Genomic DNA, 21,839 nt, shown 5'->3' with positions numbered 1-21,839 from the left:
TCATCACCAATGGTAACATTGAACCGTTTTTCCTCAAAGTCTGGTTCTTGTTCCTTCCTGATGGTGGCTTTTTTCAGCATCTCTTTTGCATCTCTTTTGCAATCTCCCAGACTGACCAAGTTCTTCTGCAACCTCTCAGCTTTTTCGAAACTACCTGTCCTTCCACCTGACACTGTGCCATCTCAAACTTAGCAACAATGCCCTCTGTTCCATCGTTCAAATTGTTTACATATAACATGAATAGTTGTAATCTCAACACTGACCCCTGTAGAATTCCACTGGTCACCAGGTGCCATCCTGAAAAAGACACCTAAATCTCTACTCTCTGCCTTCTGCCAGTCAGCCAATCCTCTATTCATGCCAGTATCTAGCCCCTAACACCATTGGCTTGTATCTTATTTAGCAGCCTCCTGTGCGGCTCTTTGTCAAAGGCCTTCTGGAAATCTAAGTAGATCATGTTCACTGGCACTCCTTTGTCTAACTTGCCTATTACCTTGTCAAAGAATTCTAATAGATTTGTCAAGCATGGCCTCCCCTTTACAACACTACGCTGACTCTGCCCTATTTTATTATTCACTTCCAAGTACTCCACAATCTCATTCTTAATCATGGACTCTAAAGTCTTACCAACAACTAAGGTCAGGCTAACTGGTCTATAGTATACTGTCTTCTGCCTCCCTCGCTTTTTAAACAGGGGTGTTATATTAGCTATTTTCCCCCATGACCCTCTCTGACTTTAATGATTCCTGAAAGATCACCATCAATGCTTCTACAAACCTCTCAGCTATCTCCTTCAGAACTCTGGTCCATCTGGTCCAAGTGATTAATCCATCCTTAAATCTTTCAGCTTCACCAGCATCTTCTCCTGAGTGATGGCCACTAGACTCTCCTATGCCCTCTGACTCTCCTGAAGTTCTTGTATGTTACTGGTATCCTCTGTTGTTAAAACTAATGCAAAGCACCTATTCAGTTCTTCTGCCGTTTCCTTATTCTCTAATACTACTTCTGAAGCATCATTTTCCATTGAAACAATGTAAACTCTTACCTGCTCTTGTCTTTTCGATATCTAAAAACATTCTTGCAACCTTCTTTTACATTACTAGCTCACTTATTCTCATACCTCATCTTCTCCCTCCTTATAATTTTTTTAGTTATCCTTAACTGGTTTTTAAAGGCTTCCCAGTCCTCTGGCTTCCCATTAATCTTCACCACATTGTATGCTTTTTTCTTTTGTTTCTATGTCGTCCCTGACTTCCTTTGTCAGCCTCATCCTCCCCTTAGTATGTTTCTTCCTCATTGGGATGAATTTGTGCTCTGCCTCCCAATTTACACTCAGAAACTCCTGCCATTGGCGTTTTAGAGTCTTCCCTGCTAGCCTTGTCTTCAAATCAGCTCTGACCAGCTCCTCCTTCATGTCAGTTAACTTTTCTCAATTGTAATAGTGTTACATCTGATTCGAGCTTCTCCATTCTTGTTCAACATATTGAATGAAACAGCTAGAAATCAGAAACAATACAGTTGGGCTTGCTGTCCATTCTGTACATCGTGGGAGCAGAGATCATAACATTGACCCAATGTTATCACAGTCATTGAGGTATAGATTATTTCCCTTTTGCTCTCTTACATTTTGGGTCAGAGTAACAGGCTGAGACAGGCTGGCCGCAGTCGGAAACCTGTTTGTAACTGAAGCAGGCTTTGTTGAAGGTCTTCAATTTATTGATGGCCTTCGGACTCAACACCAGATCCCCTGGCCAATCAAACAAGGAGTGCAGAAAGACAGCAGAATTTGTCAGAAGAAGTTTAAAGGTCCCCTATGAGGATTAGAGTGGCTGAATCTGAGCTTATTGATTGCTTCAGCAACTACAGGAATGAAAAATTGTCAGAAAATTGTCCCTGGGTCTCTGACTCTTACCTGGAGGCATTCCTTCGGAGGCAGTACACTAAGAGATTCAATGAGCTCAGGAGGACAGAGAAGATGAATAGGATAACAATTGCCAAGCCCCACAATCTGACTTCTCCTGCACAGTACACCTCAGAAAAACACATCTTGCAGATCAACTCATTCTTCTATCTCTCTCAGCACCTCTTCACATTTGGAATCTATAGCCCACCCTCAGTATCATCCCTAGCCCTTTGGTCATCTAACACTGCTGTCTCACAGTCACATTTCACAAATATTGTCCTTTCCTCATCTTCGCATAATCCATCACCAACATTCATAACTTGTAGAAGTAAACTGTGCAGTACTGCCAGGAAGGCAGGTCACCTGGGAGTGCAATGGTGGAGAACATAGTCTCCAGTGATAGCTTCATTGATGATCATTGCACCACTTGGTGCACTAGAAAGAAAGACTCAGTCTAGGAAGCTGCATATGTCAGGCCTCCAAAGGGACTGGTGCTTAGACACGTCAGGAAAGCTGATAATCATCCAAGAGACCCTCTGTTGGTTGTTCTGTCTCCTTCAAGTTGGATCTCTGTGTTCACTCGCTCTGTCCTGTAGAGCAGCATGTAGGTAAGGAGTAGACTGGTGCATCTGCTGCTGTGGTTAAAGGTGCTTTTGGTGTTGCTGATGCTGCTTCTCTTTGTCATCAGAGGTCCAAGCTATAGGCTGCTGCTATGCTGCAACAAAGGATGGTAACAGCAATGCGCTCATGGAGGTGAGGGAAGTCTAAGAGAATCAACTTCCAAGAAATTGGAAATGACTAGTACAGGAGTAAAAACATACACTCAGAAGTGCTGTGAGCAGTGGCCTCTGACCCGAGCATGCCTACAGCTATTCAGTTTCCCTTTTAGTAGGGTTTCCAACCTGTCAATTACTTTAAAATAGCATCTTCCACTACGGTCTCCCCTGGTTGATCCTGGTAAGTTCACACATCTCCAGAAGCTTCTGTTAAAAACAGAATGCTGGTTAAATCCTCAGTTCAATTGATAGATTCATGGGAATTGCCATTTGCCTGCACACCCACCCAGATTAAGTGAGGGGTTTTGCTTCTGAAGTGAGAGGTATCATGATATGTTTCTGAGCCAATGTCAGTTTTCATGCTGGACCTTCTTCTGACTGGTCTGCCTTTGCTACCTGCGTTTTGAAAGTTAATTGACCTGAAACATTAGGTTGGTTTCAGTCCCCACAGGTAATGCCTGACCTGCTGAGTATTTGCAGCATTTACTATTTTTATTTCAGATTTTCAGAAGCTGCCTTGCTTCACTTTTGACTTTTTAACTTTGTTCCTTTCAGTTTCACAATCTCCCTCAGATTTCATAGAATTGCATGGAATAACAACTGGTTAGTCAGACTGGCCGATGCCATTGTTTATGCTTTGCAGTAGCCTTCCCTAACCCCTCCTGTTCTAATCAATGGGAGGCTGTAACATTGGATGATTACTCCAGAGATCCAGGCTAATGATCTGGGGACACTGATTTAAATGATGCCCACAAGACCGTATCAATTATTGTAAAAAAACACATCTGGCTCACTGAATTGCTTCAGGGAAGGAAATACGCAGTGCTTGTTTGGCTGACATGTGACTTCAAATCTATGTTAATTTCAAAGACACTTAACTACCCTCTGAAATGGCAACAAATGCTGACCATGCCAGTGATACCTACACTATGTGACAGAAATTTTTTTTGAAAAACCTATCAATATTTCTTTATATAGTGATGGAAGGTCTATTCATTATATACTATATAGTGCTTTTGGATTGTACATTTTGAAACCCATGTAGACATGTATGGGTTACTTTTGCAAAGGATTTTCTTTGTCAAATGAAAAAAGCAGTAATTATTTCCAGAATTATGACCTAATCCAGTATTTGGCAATGTGAGTGAGTGTGAATCCATAGTATTAATAAAAAGGGGTTTATACTATGTTGTTTATGATAGGTAGAGTTAACATCTAAAGTCATTAATTTTGTTTTCCATTCAGAACTATATAAAATGAGTAAGTTTCTTTGTAATTCAAACTCCAGTGTTGAGTGTAGAAAATAGTTTAAATTCCCTCTTACAGAAGAATTCAGGGTACTTAAAGGAATATGTTACCTCTGAAGAAGTGTCTAATTTATGACATTTTCAAACCAGGACAATTTGGCTAGAAGTCTACAGGTTTCTAGAGCTGGGGAAAAAACAGGATCTCAGATTTGTGGAAATGGTCATGTCAGCAGATTTGGAAACTACTCATTGAACTATCTGCACAGTTCAGGGCCAAGAAACTTTCAGGAAGACAAATAAGTAGAACTGAAATGACTTGATACATGTGTTTAAATTTTCCTTGGACTCAAGTATCTGTAATGGATAATGTGATAAATGTGTCGAAACTTTTTTCAACTGTGTGTTTTTGATCTTGCTAACTGTCTTTGATACTTGGATGGCTAATTCCTTTCATTTCTCCTTTTATGTAATAAACTTCTGTTCTATTGTTAAAGGAAGACTACAGCCACATTTGAGTTTGTATCAGTGATTAATCACTATGTTAACTAACTAAACATGAAGTGGAATCAAGGATAGTAGGAACTGCAGATGCTGGAGAGTCTGAGATAACAAGGTTTCCAAAGAAGGGTCTAAGCCCGAAACGTCAGCCTTCCTGCTCCTCTGATGCTGCTTGGCCTGCTGTGTTCATCCCGCTCCAAATCTCGTTGTCTCAGATTCTCCAGCATCTGCAGTTCTTATTATCTCTGATATGATTTTGGGGAATTCTATTTCATCTTACACCGTGCTGTTGTGAAGGTGCAATAAAGAAGCTATTTTTGCCACACACTGATACTGGTCATCTGGCTCTTTGAATGCAATCTCACACCCTCCACAAATCTTTTCTAAAGAAAAAATCCACAGGCTGTTCAATCTTTCCTGATTCAGATCAAATAACTAAAACTGCCTTTCTGTAGCTTTTGAAAAGAAATTGATCATGTTACAGAGAGATAGTAAGAGCTGCAGATGCTGGAGTCAGAGATAACTCAGTGTGGAGCCGGAGGAAAACAGCAGGCCAGGCAGCATCAAAAAAGGAAAGCTGACATTTCAGGTCAGGACCCTTCTTGAGAAAAAAATGAAGAAGGGTTCTGTCCCGAAAGGTCAGCTTTCCTGCTCCTCTGATGCTGCCTAGCCTGCTGTGTTCCTCCAGCTCCACATTGTGTTACCTAGGTCATGTTACAGTTAACTCAGACTCCCTATAGTGTGGAAACAGGCCCTTCAGGCCAAGAAGCCCACACCGACTCTCAAAGCATCCACCCAGACTCATTCCCCCATAACTCACACATCCCTGAACACCATGGGCAATTTAGCATGGCCGATCCAGCTAGTCTGCACATCTTTGGACAATGGGAGGAAACCAGTGCACCTGGAGGAAACCCACACAGACATGGGGAGAATATGCAAACTTCACACAGACAGTTGCCCGAAAGTGGAATCAGACCTGGTTCCCTGGTGCTATGAGGCTGCAGTGCTAACCACTGAGACACCATGCCATACCTGTTTTATTATGATTTCAGAACTTCTGACTCATTCAACTTAAGGTCATCATATCCTTTCATTATATTGAGTTCTCATCTTCATATTCATTATTCTGAGTGATGGCCAAGAAAGTTGTACACAGGTTTAAAATAGTTTCTCTGCTTTTCAATTTTATCCCTGTAGAACCTAACTCAATGCTTTGGTTGTTTTTTGCTTTTACAACTGCATCAACCTGCAGCAGACATGTGATTTGATTCTACCATTGTTACTGTGTTCCGTTCATGTGCTTTAGATATGTGTTAAAATCTTACAATTAGAGCAAAAACATCATCTGGATTATTTTTCTTCCAAGAAGTGATTTGCATTCATTTCCAGTGGTTTGACCTGTTGACAATCCTCCTGTTAAGTCACCTTCAAAGCCCTGGACTGAATGGCTTGTTGATTCTGAATTTGTGAAACTGACCTTTGAGTGATAAATGGATAATTTGAAAAGAGATGCTTGAAGTATCAGTTTAAAAGGAACTGTGCCACTTTCCCCATGTCCCCTCAAAGGTGGCATCTTCCTCTGATATTGTAGATGGATATGCAATTCATTTTTGGAGGAAAAGGGAATAACTTGATTGCAACACTGTTTGTAATTTAAATAATTATTATAGCTAAATTGTAATGGAGTAATTTAAGTCTGAGATAGCAGCAAGTGCGACAAAGGCATTTTTCATAATTTGGGGTACATATGTAGGAAAATTCCATCATCAAATGACTGCAGGGCCAAGCATTTCCAATATTGTACAATGTAACAGCATAGTGTTAGATAACCTTAAATATGGCAGGCAAAGCCAGCTATCACAAGGAGAAAGCAACAAAAAGACAGTTAATGAAGATTTGATGCATTCAATTCACTGCCAATATGCATCAGCAGCACTTTTTGCGGAGGGTATGAGAGTAAACCGGTTGATGTTATGAGAGTAAACCGGTTGATGTGGTGTATATGGATTTCAGCAAGGCGTTCGATAAGGTTCCCCACAATAGGCTATTGTACAAAATGCGGAGGAATGGAATTGTGGGAGATATAGCAGTTTGGATCAGAAATTGGCTTGCTGAAAGAAGACAGAGGGTAGTAGTTGATGGGAAATGTTCATCCTGGAGACCAGTTACTAGTGGTTTTGGGTCCACTGCTGTTTGTATTTTTATAAATGACCTGGATGAGGGCGTAGAAGGATGGGTTAGTAAATTTTCAGATGACACTAAGGTCGGTGGAGTTGTGGATAGTGAAGAAGGATGCTGTAGGTTGCAGAGAGACATAGATAAGCTGCAGAGCTGGGCTGAGAGGTGGCAAATGGAGTTTAATGCTGACAAGTGTGAGGTGATGCACTTTGGTAGGAGTAACCGGAAGGCAAAGTACTGGGCTAATGGTAAGATTTTTAGTAGTGTAGATAAGCAGAGAGATCTCGGTGTCCATGTACACAGATCCTTGAAAGTTGCCACCCGGGTTGACAGGGCTGTTAAGAAGGCATACAGTGTTTTAGCTTTCATTAATAGAGGGATCAAGTTCCGGAACCAAGACGTTATGCTGCAGCTGTACAAAACTTTGGTGCGGCCGCACTTGGAGTATTGTGTACAGTTCTGGTCACCGCATTATAAGAAGGATGTGGAAGCTTTGGAAAGGGTGCAGAGGAGATTTACTAAGATGTTGCCTGGTATGGAGGGAAGTTCTTACAAGGAACGGCTGAGGGACTTGAGGCTGTTTTCATTAGAGAGAAGAAGGTTGAGAGGTGACTTAATTGAAACATATAAAATAATCAGAGGGTTCGATAGGGTGGATAATGAGACCCTTTTTCCTAGGATGGTGACGGTGAGCACGAGGGGCCATAGCTTTAAATTGAGGGGTGAAAGATATAGGACAGATGTCAGAGGTAGTTTCTTTACTCAGAGAGTAGTAAGGGAATGGAACGCTTTGCCTGCAACGGTAGTAGATTCGCCAACTTTAGGTACATTTAAGTCATCATTGGATAAGCATATGGACGTACATGGAATAGTGTAGGTTAGATGGGCTTGAGATCGGTATGACAGGTCGGCACAACATCGAGGGCCGAAGGGCCTGTACTGTGCTGTAATATTCTATGTTCTACGTTCTATGTTTGTAACTTGCATTAAGACTGATTTTAAACACAAGGGATCATAATACGCTCTTCATTCTCCATGCCTTATCCCAGTTAGGCTATCAACCTGTAAAGCTAGTGCTGACACAGTATGGAGCTGGACGAATACAGCAGGCCAGGAAGCATCAGAGGAGCAGGAAAGCTGACTCTTCAGGTTGGGGTCGTTCTTCAGAAATCACATCAGAAATGAACAGAAATGTCTGGACAAAAACAAGCCAGCTCGGCAAGCAAGTCAACAACCTCAGAATAAGGTGAACCCTCTGACACCCTAATCACACAACTGTTGTAGAGGCACTTATTACTGCAGGATCATTTTCACTTTAACAATGTCTCATTCTTACCAAAGTCTTTGGAACTGCACTCCGAATGTAAAAATATAATCTAAGCGCTGTTTTTGGAGTGAGATTGAAGATTTAAAAGACAGCAGCTCAAAGTGCATCTCTGTCATAGTGAAAGTACTTTGTGATTTTATTTGAATAGCCCTTTGGAAATGTAAGGTGCCTCTACAGGTATAGTACTGGGATACTTTTGAGGGGAGTCAATTACCCTTTTGGGAAGGGGTGGGGAGAGTACAGACACAAATCGGGGTGAGCCAGGTACCCTTAAGTGTTTTAGGGAGCCTTGGGAGAGGGGTTTGAACATGTATCCTAGAATACTCTATTTTGCAGAAAAAAGACCTTTCAGCCCATAGCATCTGCACCAACCCTGCAACAAACACCCACCCAGACCCATGAACCCTCCCTATCCCTGTAACCTGTCTGATTTCCCATGGCTAATCCACCTAGCCTGCACACCACGTGGGCACCCACAGGGCAATTTTGCACAGCCAATCCAGCTACCATTTGTTTGGACTGTGGGAGGAAACTGGGCAGATCCAGCAGGAACCCATGCAGACACTGGGAAAGTATGCAAACTCCACGCAGACAGTAACCAGAGGCTGGAATCGAACACAGGTCCCTGGCGCCGTGAAATGGCATTGCTAAACACTAAGCCACCCTGCCATCTTTCATATCAACTGTAACAGTAACAGATTGTTAACAGTAGAGAAACATGCCTTTAAAGATCATAAACCCTTTGGAAATATCAAGCTTTCAAAGAAGTGTCAATTTTGCCAAAAAGTGCCAAATGTATTGTTTCAAATGAAATGCTTGTCTCAATAAAGTATTCTTAAATATAACTTTAAGCAATCAAACTTTGTTGATTCTCCCATGTGCAAGTTTAGGAGAGAATGCAAGTCAATACAGCATGAATTTACATGGTGGATGAAGGTGGAAAGGGTTGTGAATGGAGCTATGGGCTGGTGTGAGTTGGTACAAAGTTGGTACTGATCTTATGAGTGGTGGTGGAGAATGGATTGAAAGGCATAAGTTAGTTAGGGGGATATGAGCGATAATGGGAAACGGGTAGAGGGCATTAGATTGTGTGGATTCACATGGATAGGACATGGAGGGGCGGGTGTGGATTGTGAGGGGCGCGCATATGCATGGACTAGAGAAATGTTTACTGTCATTCTTTTCTCCAATCTAGACACAATACTGGAACACCATAACAGTTTTCAACCCATCTTGCCTCAGGAACTGGCAGCCTGTTCCCCTCTTCCTGGGTCAAATCCGGCCCTTTCCCAACCCAGCAAGGGAACTGCAGTTGGCTATTCTTAAAGATTGGGATTACGGAGTCCCAATTCAAATGGGAATTCTTCAGTTTCTGTACATTCCAAGGGGAAAAATCAGGGCAGCATCATCTTTTCAAGAAGTCAGGTTACAAGTGAGAATACAATTACCATCAGCAGTCAGAACATGCCTTAGGTATCCTAGCTGGGTGTCCTCATTGTTAACTAGGCCTGTACTGACAAAATTAACTCACTCTATAAGTCCAGTGACACCTGCAGTTACCATGACTATATTTCCTCCCATCTTTTTTTACTTTAGGAACTCTATCCCAATCTCCTGGTGTCCTAATTTCAGCTGCATCTGTTCCACTGATGCCAGCTTCCAATGTTTCTGATATCTTTTCCTTTTCTTTCCGCTGAAGATTATCCTCACTTCTACCCTTATGCCCTCACCTCCCTTCTGGAGTGATGAGTGTGCTCCTTTTGTCATTACCTTTCATCCCCTGCCCTCCACTTCCAATTAATCATCCATTGTCATTGGCACCACCTCCAGTGAGACCATTACCAAATGCATCTGCCTCTCCAATGGAATCTAGAAAGAGGAATAGGCAAATTTAATCCTTCAAACTTGTTCTGCCATTCCATTAGATCATGGCTGATCTGTGACTGAACTCCATATACTCCCCTTGTTGATTTCCCTGAATACATTTAGCTATCAAAAAAGCTATTAGTCTCAGTTTTATAATTAAGAATGGATCTTGCATCAATTGCCATTAGCACAAGTGATTTGCAGATTTTTGAAGAAGGAAGAATTTCCAAATTTCCCACCTTAAAGAATTGGCTGCAATTCATTATTGACTATAGAGGAAATCCTGACGGGTGTAGATAGCATTAATGGTAGGTGCCTTTTCCCAAGAATGGGGTATTTCAAGACTAGGGGACACATTTTAAGGTGACTGGAGAGATATTTAAAAACGACATGAGGGCCAACATTATTACACAGAGGGTGGCTCATGTGCAGAATGAACTTCCTGAGGAAGTGATAGATATGGGACCAGTTACATTATTTAAAAGACATTTGGATAAGTACATGAATGGGAAAGGTTTGGAGAGGTTGTAGGCCAGGAACAGGAAGGTAGAACCAGTTTAGTTTGGGATTATGTCTGGCATGGACTGTTAGGACTGAAGGATCTGTTTCCTGTACAGGACTATATCTGGACAATATATCCTTCATAAGTGTGATGCCCAAAACTATCCACATTCCCACAGTGTACTCTAAGCAAGGTTTTATGTAGCTGAAGAATACCTTCTCACCTCTGGATTCTAATTTTCTAGATGAACAGGCCACCACTTCACTAGAATTCGTGATTATTTTCTGTAGCTGTTTATGATCAATATACCTGGGTCTCCAAAGCTCTTTGGATCTCCACTGCTTTAAGTTTCCACCATTTGGAAAATTCCCCACTGAATCCTTTTTAAATCCAAAGTGGATGCCCTCACATTTGCCGACAATGAAGTCAATTTTTCGCAGTTGGATCTAATTGATTTATCTATTTATATTTCTATAAATTTGTACATCCACATACTTTGTTTACAATAGTATAGTTGGGAGTTTACCATTCAAAGTTAAAGAATGACAATAAGTACATTGTATGGAGTCATATTCACCATGACCCAGGTTGAATTATCTCAAGTAATCATGCACTTCTCAGCTCATTACTTAGGTATGCGAGATGTTGCAAGAGACTTATTCAGTGAATCATGCAGCACACACAATATAACTTATGGTCATGCCAGCACCTCTGGCACTGTAATTAATGACATAATTGCTGCAATTGCACCTTACAGTGCCCCCAAAAAAGTTTAAACCTCCACAGCCAGTGAAAAAGAGTTACTTATTCCTCTCACATTGGATATGTTTCCAGCCAGTTTCTGAACTTACTGCACAGATGGATATACTGAGGTTTCAAATATATGTTTGTGTGAGTGACTTGCAGGTTCCTCCATAACCCAAAAGTTGTCCTTTTTTTTTGTTTTCCTTTTTGTGTAGCTGCCCCTGTGGTCCATTAACCTTCAAGTCTCCCCACATTCGTGTTGAACCCCTTTCACTACTTTCAATGTCCCCATTTTTTATCCGATCTCTCCAGAGGTACCTATGTGCTATTTGGTTCTCTATTCTCCACATATAGAGGCCAGAGTAACAATTATCTATTGAAATCCTCCCCGACTTGCTCCAAGTGCTCCCAGACCCCTCCAATTCGCTATCAGGTCCCAGCCTACTATTTCCAATTATCCTCTATCACTGTCACCATTCACTCAATGATCTAGTGCAATGAGGCCCAGCCCTAGAACTGAGCTGTCCATATTCCCCATGATGCAATAGAGTGACCCCCTGAGAAGCATTCTGTTAGTGATCCGATCCTTATGACTGACCGTGATTGATCCCCTGCTCTAACCCAAACGACCATAGCTGGTATTCTGACAATGATCTTTCAACAACACATTGACCAATTTATATGGAATCCTCAAACTGCTTTCATTTGACGTCGACGTCTGACTGCGGCCCAATCCCTGGATTTATTTGGACCAAGTGCTGGATTGACTGTGACCAATCCCTCGGAATGAACTCATGAAGCTCCTTGGCTAGCCTGTTGTGGCTCTTGTTCACCACAGGAGTCCCTTTGACTTTCACTCATTGCCATGTTCTCCAAACACAAAACAGTATGTTTCCGGGATAAACTGCTGGTACATGCCGCAGCTCTGATGTTGATGCTGCACAGAGTTGTGTTCAACCCTTCTCTGACTGATGTATTTACACTTCAGTGTTAAAAACCACCAGAAGATGCCTGCTTTTCCTTGTGTGCTAAAAACCAAGTCAGACAATAAAGGCTGCCTGCCCATAACTCAGCACTAAAGAATTTTAGAGCTAAAAAGTAATCTGAGATATAAAGATACCTGGGGCCATGCCAAACACCTAAAAGATACATAAGAGGCCACTGATCCTCAGCACAAAACAACTGCTGCAAGTATACAAATCTTAATTCTCCCCACCTCCAATGCTTAAGTCAAATTTTCCCTGAAATAACCAGATGCTTTGAAACTAGTGCTTTGCCAATGCCAGGTTGTGTGGATGAAGGGCTGAGGAAGAGTATGACCATTGACTACAGAGACACCGTGCGCAGAACTAGCAGTTCCAACTAAAGAGAAGCTAAATGGTCAACACGGGCATTCCTTGAGCTATAATGGATTCTGATGGGACAAGTCACCAAGTATTTATGCTGTTTTGCACCATCTAATTAGTTGATTTTGGAGAGGAATATTGGGAATGTGATGCTAATGTAGTGAGTTGCGCAATTAATGAGATATAAATGAATGCTAATAGGCTTCTTAATATCTGATGGCCTCTCACTTGCTTTTATTCTCACCACCTGAGAGAGAGGGAAAGTCTGCCATGAATCATTTTGTCATGGGAGAATTTAAATATCTGGCTTCCTACCCCATCATCTGAGTCAATAATGAATACAGTGTACAGCTAAGGTCGCAATAGATCCCTCCGGACATTCCTTGTCACATCCTGTCAATTAGAATACTGAGTCATTTTTTTCTACTCCCTGATTCCTTTCCTTTGGCTGACACCAAGTCAATAATGTTCCTTCAATTTAGTTAAAATTTTCTTGTGAGCACCTTTATCAAGTGCCCCTGGACATCCACATAAATAATATCCATAAACACTCCCATATCTACTACATTAGTTACGTCCGCACAAAATTTAAACAAGATTAATCTGTAATGATCTGTTCTTTATAAGTCCACATTGGCTGTCGCTGATTAGCTGAATATTTTCAAAGTATTCTATACTTCATTATGGGAGTAAGTAATTTCCTGACGACAGACATTAGGCTAACCGATCAATGATTCCTTGATTTCTTTTTTTTGTCTTACTTAATGATAGATTGACATGCACAATTTTTAAACATAAGATGACAGTTCTTGAAGGGACTGTTCCCTCTCTGGCACACCAGTCCACTTTAATCACCCCCTGTAGTCTTTCCTCCTTCATAATTTTCTGATGCAAACACAGGAAACGTGCCATCAAAGACACTAAGTCAATGCGCGAGTGTGTTATGTGTTGCGTGGCTGCGTGATATACATTCTGTCACCAGGTATCTGAAGATCCTCCTATTTATTTCTCCAATAGATTTGCAATCTGATAATTTGCTGATCCATCTGTGTTTTCTCTGTAGAGACATTGGCAGTATAACCATCCAACCCCTTGCCATCATTCCTTCAAATCCTGAAGCTTAAACAGCCAGGACAATTTCTTAAGGATCCTTGGTTCATTGCTCTTCAGCACCTTCATGAACAATGGCCAGGATTCAGCAAAGCTTTCATGGGTTATATTTAAAAGCTCCTACCCCTTTCCTCAATCCCCCCTCCACTTAGAGAACTAATGGATCTCAATAATAATAGAAAATCTTGAAATGGTTATTACAAAATTTCAGAAATCTTCTTAGATAAACTCACCACTGTCACAATCAGATGCTACTGCTCATCATTTCAATAACAGTATCTTTACCCTAGTTCACTTCTCTTAATCTGACCGATTTAAACACACAAACAATGAAAAAGTGGATCAAGGAAACAATAACAATGTGACCTCATAAAGGTGAATATCAATCAAAGCTAACACGCCACTTCAGCCTATATAAGTAGACCCCTACAGAATTAATCAATCAGTGAGTCTTGAAGCATTCATATTGAGGCTATCTGGCAATGATATCAACAAAAACAGATGGTCAGGTATCTCTTTCTTCAGATGCCTTCATAGTAGCAGAAATTACAGAATAGATTTCTTCTTCTTGATCCCTTCAAGACTATGATTATTAACTTGTGCTTTTGCTACAAAAGTCAGTAACATGCATCAACACAAAGTAAGTGAATTCTTTGCCAAATTTCACCCATCCCTCTATCTGTCTGTCTTTCCCTCTCTCTTTTTGGAAGTGGTGTGTCTAGTTCTGCTAAAGTTATCAGCCCTGAGAGAATACTAACTGCTTACTGAGATCTGTCCCACACCAGAAGAACAACAGGACCAGATCAACAGCAAATCTCCCACTAGAAATTCAAGAGCAGCACGAGAAGCTACAATTACTTTATCTAAATACTGTAACATTTTTAATTACACCAGCCCTCACTCTGCACTTTATACTATTTGCTTGCATTTTATGATGTGTATATGTCATAGAATTTAGGACAGGTTTTTGAAGCTTTTTAAAAAGATTTATACTTGACTTGAGTAAGTTTACAAAAAAATTAACTCTTTAATTTTGATTAACCCAGAGTCTAGCTTGTTTTTCATCGCTTTTGTGCATGTTCAAATGCATGTTAAATTGGGGAGAAAAACACATCTGTTTAAAAATTCAAACCTCTGTTTTACTAATCTCAGGAGTACACATACACACACACAAAGAATCTCTACAGTGTGAAAACAGGCCCCTCAGCCCAACAAGTCCACATCGACCCTTGGAGTATCATACCCAGACCAATCCCCTCACAAACCACCTAAGCTACATATCCCTGAACACTACTGACAACTTAACATGGCCAATCCGTCTAACCTACCCATCTTTGACTGTGACAGAAGACAGAAATCTATTCACTCCCTTCACTATTGATAGTAAAATTAAGTAAAGTCACCATTGTCTTGCTGGACGATAGCGCCTCTCTCCCATTAGAGAGAGAACACAGTGGTGGTTTAACTTGAGGGTCAGCATATCTCAGGCCAGGGGAGAAGTTAAGAAGAAGAATTATTTTTAGTAACATCAGCCAGTGCAGGAATTGAACTCACACTGTTGACATCACTCTGTAAACCAGCCAACCAAGCTAACCAACCCACTGATTTTTGGCCATTCACATCTGCAATTTAAATGCACAGATGACAATTGCAATTCAAAGTAGGAGCAGAATTATCACTAGATGAGTTTAAAAAGTGCCAGCACAGTTCTTTTGTGGTTTTCAATGTAACAATACTAACATATTAAAATGTCTATTTGTTGAATTCTGTGTGTTGATAGACCAGAGTGAGTAACTTGGGATAGCTTAACAGTCAAAGAGTTAAAAGAATGTAGCTAGGCATCTGGAGTTAGAGTTCTGCCCCAAAGCAAGGAAAATTGAAATTTTAAAACCTGCGGCCAGACATTTAGAATTTGAACCTGAGAAAACTGGAATGAACAGGCTTGTGTTAAAGAAAACATTATAGAACAGAAGAATACATCTGGAATTCCAACATATAAAAGAGGAAGAGATAACAAGATGTCGAAGTGGATGAACACAGCGGGCCAAGCAGCATCAGAGGAGCAGGAAAGCTGATGTTTCGGGTCTAGATCCTTCTTCAGATATGCCGGAAGGGAAGGCAGTTCTGAAATAAAGTGGGAGAGAGGGGGGTGCAGATCGAAGATGAATAGAGGAGAAGACAGGTGGAAAGGAGACAGACAGATCAAAGAGATGGGAATGGAGCCAGTAAAGGTAAGTGTAGGTGGGGAGGTAGGGAGGAGATAGGTCAGTCCAAGGAGGATGGACAAGTCAAGGGGGCAGGATGAGGTCAGTAGGTAGGAGATGGGGATGGGGCTTGAGGTAGGAGGAGTGGATAGGTGGGAGGAAGGACTAGTTAGGGAGGCGGAGACGAGCTAGGCTGGTTTTGGGATGCGGTAGGGGGAGGGGAGATTTTGAAGCGTGTGAAGTCCACATTGATACAATTGGGCTGCAGGGTTCCCAAGCGGAATATGAGTTGCTGCTCCTGCAACCTTCAGGTGGCATTGTTGTGGCACTGCAGGAGGCCCAGAATGGACATGTCATCTGAGGGATGGGAGGGAAAGTTGAAATAGTTCGTGACTGGGAGGTGCAGTTGTTTAGTGCAAACCGAGCGTAGATGTTCTGCAAAGCAATCCCCGAGCCTCTGCTTGGTTTCCCCGAAGTAGAGGAGGCCACAATGGGTACAGCGGATGCAGTATACCACATTAGCAGATGTGCAGGTAAACATCTGCTTGATGTGGAAAGTCTTCTTGGGGCCTGGATGGGGATGAGGGGCGAGGTGGTGTAGGGGCAGGTGTAGTACTTCCTGCAGTTGCAGGGAAACGTGCCTGGGGTGGTGGGGCTGGCGGGGAGTGTGGAGCGGACAAGGGAGTCACAGATAGAGTGGTCCCTCCAGAAAGCAGATATGAGTGGGGAGGGAAAATTGTCTTTGGTGGTGGGGTCGGATTGCAGATGGCAGAAGTGTCAGAGGATGATGTGTTGGATCTGGGTGGTATGTGAGGATGAGGGCAATTCTGTTTTGTTTATTGTTGTGGGGAGAGGGTGTGAGAGACGAGTTGTGGGAAATGTGGGAGACACAGTCGAGGGCGTTCTCGACCACTGGGGGGGGGTGGCGGAGTTGCGGTCCTTGAAAGACGAGGACATCTGAGATGTACAGGAATGGAATGCCTCATCCTGGGAGCAGATGCAGCAGAAGCAAAGGAATTGAGAATAGCGGATGGCATTTTTGCAGGAAGGTGTGTGGGAGGAGGTGTATTCTAGGTAGCTGTGGGAGTCAGTGGGCTTGAAATGGATATCAGTTTCTAGGTTGTTGCCCAAGATGGAGACAAAGAGGTCCAGGAAGGAGAGAAAGGTATTAGAGATGGTCTAGGTGAACTTGAGGTTGGGGTGGAAGGTGTTGGTGAAGTGGATGAACTGTTCAAGCTCCTCATGGGAGCACGAGGCGGTGCCGATACAGTCATCATTGTAATAGAGGTAGAGGTGGGGTTTAGGTCCAGTGTAGCTACGGAAGAGGGATTTTTTCATATAACCTACAAAGAGGCAGGCATAATAGCTTGGAGCTATGTGGGTACCCATGACCACCCCCTTTGTCTGTAGGAAGTGGGAAGAGTAGAAAGAGAAGTTGTTGAGGGTGAGGACGAGTCCGGCTAAGCGGATGAGGGTGTCAGTGGAGGGGGACTGGTTGGGCCTGCGGGACAGGAAGAATTGGAGAGCTTTTAGTCATCTGCATGGGGAATGCAAGTGTATAGGGATTGGGTGTCCATGGTAAAGATGAGTAGTTGGGGACCGGGGAATTGGAAGTTCTGGAGAATTGGCTCTACTGGCCCGAAAGCCCAACTCTTCCTCTGTTTTTTTGATGACTGTATCAGCGCCGCCTCATAGTCCCATGAGGAGCTCAAACAGTTCATCCATTTCACCAACATCTTCCACCGCAACCTTAAGTTCACCTGGACCATCTCTAATACCTCTCTCTCCTTCCTCACCACTCTGTCTCCATCTCTGGCAACCACCTCAAAACCGATATCCATTTCAAGCCCACCAACTCCCACAGCTACCTAGAATACACCTGCTCCTACCCACTGTCCTGCAAAAATACCATTCCCTATTCCCAATTCCTTGGTCTCCCCCACATCTGCTCCCAGGCTGAGGCATTCCATTCCCGTATATCTCAGATGTCCTCATTTTTCAAGGACCACAACATCCTCCCTCACCCCATCCCAGGCTCCAAGAAGACTTTCCACATCAAGCAGATGTTCATCTGCACGTCTGCCAATGTGATATACTACATCCGCTGTTCCCGTTGTGGCCTCCTCTACTTGGGGAAACCATTCCTCAGATGATATGTCCATCCTGGGCCTCCTGCAGTGCCACAATGATGCCACCAGAAGGTTGCAGGAGCAGCAACTCATATTCCCCTTGGGAACCCTGCAGCCCAATGGTATCAATGTGGGCTTCACACGCTTCAAAATCTCCCCTCCCCCTAGCGCATCCCAAAACCAGCCCAGCTCGCCTCCGCCTCCCTAACCAGTCCTTCCTCCCACCTATCCACTCCTCCCACTTCAAGCCCCATCCCCATCTCCTACCTACTGACCTCATCCCGCCCCCTTGACCTGTCTGTCCTCCCTGGGCTGACCTATCTCCTCCCTAACTCCCTACCTACACACACCTTTACTGGCTCCATCCCTTCCTTTATGGCCTGTCTGTCTCCTCTCCACCTATCTTCTCTATCCATTTTCTATCCACCTTCCCCCCTCTCCCTATTTATTTCAGAACACCCTTCCCCTCCCCCATTTCTGAAAAAGGGTCTAGGCCTGAAACATCAGCTTTCCTGCTCCTCTGATGCTGCTTGGTCTGCTGTGTCCATCCAGCTCTACACCTTGTTATCGCAGATTCTCCAGTTCTTATTATCTCATATAAAAGAGAAAAACAATTTCCAGGGAGGGTAAAGAGAATCTGAGATGTCCTGTACTGAGATGGAGTACTGAAAGCTGGCTTAGACATTCTTGGGGTCAAACATGTGATAAAATATTTGCTGATATAGACCTATAAGATATTTACTGGCTAAGATAAAGCACATCATAAATTATAGATAATTTCGAATCAACCATTTCAGAGATGTTTTGACTCACCTTTAGAACAAGCAGGACATGAGCCTGGGCCATCTGGAACACTATCACTGTTCTACAAGAGCCCTTAGCACAGATTTCTTTATTTAAATAAACCGCTTCATTTTGCCACACACAAAAATCCAGAGCACCATAGCAATTGGTTATAAATTAATTAATATTAATGTTAATTCTGTTACATCACAGCAAATATCTGATTCTAATTAGAAATAATCAAGATCAAACTGATGAATATTTGACTTGCAGCATTTTCTCAATATGGATGTTGCAAGAGATATCTACAGTAAACACAAATGCTTAAATAATTGAATTTGCTTGTTCTCAGATGTTTTATTCAACTCTTTGTTGTATCAAGGAAGCTATTTTTAAAGGAATGGATGTCAATAAATATGTTGTGTTTATTCATTGTGAGACTGGAATCTATCAGGAGACAAAATATCCAGTAATTACATGGCTAAAATACTGATAGTCTGATTTGAAATAATATCTCTTGATCCTAGTTTCTAACAAAGCATAGCCTATGCAAGCTGTACATCTCAAGTGGCCATTCTGTCAGTTTCACTGGCTTGACACTACACCTCTAGGTTTTTCCATGAGACCTGAGGTTCCTGTAAATGCAAATACTTTGAAACAAGTATGGGCCATTCAGCCCCCCAAACCTGTTACTTCATTCAATTAGATGATGATTAATCTGTATTTGAACTCCACTTACCCAATTTGGTTTTGATAAAAAAAAATTCAATCTCAGTTTGAAAATTTTCAATTGACTGAGTTTCAATAGTTTCTTGAAGCTGGGGATTCCAGATTTCCACTACCATTTAGAACAGAGTTGAGGAAAAACTTCTTCACCCAGATAGTGGTGGATATATGGAATGCTCTGCCCCAGAAGGCAGTGGAGGCCAACTCTCTGGATACTTTCAAGAAAGAGATAGATAGAGCTCTTAAAGATAGTGGAATCAAGGGTTATGGGGATAAGGCAGGAACAGGATACTGATTGTGGATGATCAGCCATGATCATAATGAGTGGTGGTGCTGACTCGAAGGGCCGAATGGCCTACTCAAGCACCTATTGTCTATTGTCTATTGTCTATTGTCATTCATGTGAACAAGAACATATTGACATCACCATGAATGGGTTTTAACTTAAAAAGTTATTACTTCTTGTGGACTCCCCTAAAAAAAAACTTCTTTTAACACTGCAACTCTTTTATACCTTGGGGACAAGTTTCCACACATTTCAAATTCACAGTATTGATCGGATTGGTTAAATTGCAATAAGAAATGGAGATATAAAATGTAAATGAGTTATTTCTGGGCTATGTGGGATCACTTTTTTGACAATTGTTTTTTGCTGGTTAAAGAAACAAATCACTTAATTCAGGCCAGGCACCCAGAATTGACTATGCCCAGGTCTAATCTGTGAGGTTCCCCTAACTGCCATGATTTTTATTAACTTCTTTTTATTCAAATAAAGTCAAATGTTAAAAAATGAAATAAGGATTTATTTTTATTTCAAATGATACAGAAAGAATTCTGAATATCAATGTCTACTACAGAGTCATAGAGCTGTACAGCACAGATGTAGACCCTTCCATCCAACTCATCCATGGCAACTAGATACCTTAATCTAGTCCCATTTGCCAGTATTTAGCCCATATCCCTCTAAACCCTTCCTATTCATATACCTATCCAGATGCCCTTTAAAAATACTAGCCTCCACTCATTGCATACACACGCCACCTTCTGTGTGAAAAAGTTGCCCCTTAGATCGCTTTTAAATTTTGCCCCTCTCACGTTAAACCTACGCCCTCTAGTTTTGGACTTCCCTACCTTGGGAAAAAGACCTTGGAAATTCATTCTATCCATGCTCCTCAAGATTTTATTAAATTCTATACGGTCACCCGTCAGTCTCCAATGCTTTAGGGAAAATAGCTCCAGCCTAAGCCTATAGCTCAAACCCCCCAACTCTGGCAACATCCTTGTAAATCTTTTTTTCTGAATGCTTTCAAGTTTAAGAACATATTTCCTATAGCAGGGAGATCACAATTGAACACAATATTCCAAAAGCATACCAATTGATCACTGGTTGGAAATTGAAAGCTGATGATGGTGCTAGAAAGGTATCACCAATTATCATAAAAACCCATCTGTTTTATGGTGGAAAAAGCCTGTCATCCTTACTTGGACTGGCCTACATCTGACTCAGACTCATAGCAATGTGATTGACTCGTAACTACCCTATGAAAGTTCCTAACAGGCTACTCAGCAGTACCTAAGAAGCTACAAAGAAATATAGATAAGTTGTGAGTAGGCAAAGATTAGGCAAATATGGGAAAATGTGAAATTGTCCATTATAGCAGACAGAATAAAACAAGAAGCGATATCCAAATGGTGATCTATTACAGAGCTCTGTGATGCAGAATGATCTGGGTATCCTGGTGCATGAATTGCAAACATTTGTATGCAGACACTAAACTTAATTAGGAAAGCTAATGGGATATTATCATTTATTATGAGAAAAATAGAACGCAAAAATAGAAAGGTTCTGGGTGGTGAGGTGACTCAGTGGTTAGCACTGCTCCCTTACTGCACCAGGAACCCGGATTAAATTCTATCTCAGGTGACTGTCTGTGCGGAGTTTACATATTCTCCCTGCGTCTGTGTCAGTTTTCTCCAGTTGCACCAGTTCCTCCCACAGCCCAAAAATGTGCCGGTTAGGTGGATTGGCCATGCTAAATTGTCCATTGCGTCCAGGGGTGTGCAGGCTAAGTAGATTAGCCACGAAAAATGTGAGATTACCGGGAATATGGCAGAGGAGTGGGTCTGAATAGGATGCTCTTTGGGGTAGGTAGGGACTCAATGAGCCAAATGGCCTGCTTCCATACTGTAGGGATTCCACGTTTCAATTATGCAGAACATTAGTGAGACCCCATCTGAAGAATTGTGTATGGTATTGGTCTCCCTTATTATAAGAAGAACGTAAATTCATTAGAAGAGATTCAGAAAAGGTTTACTGGCTTAATTATCTGGAAAGGTCAGCTTTACTTATGAGGAAAGATTGGACAGGCTAGGCTTGCATCCACTGGAGATTTGAAGTGTAAAAGGTGATTTTATTGAGATACGTAAGATCTTGAAGGGTGGATATGAAAAAGACATTTCACCTTGTGGGAGGACCTTAAACTAGGGTTTACTGTTT

The sequence above is a fragment of the Stegostoma tigrinum genome, chromosome 2 (genome assembly GCF_030684315.1).
Source record: "Stegostoma tigrinum isolate sSteTig4 chromosome 2, sSteTig4.hap1, whole genome shotgun sequence".
Lineage (NCBI taxonomy): Eukaryota > Metazoa > Chordata > Chondrichthyes > Orectolobiformes > Stegostomatidae > Stegostoma > Stegostoma tigrinum.
The sequence above is the reverse complement of the archived record's forward strand: the minus strand, read 5'-3'. Positions refer to the sequence as shown.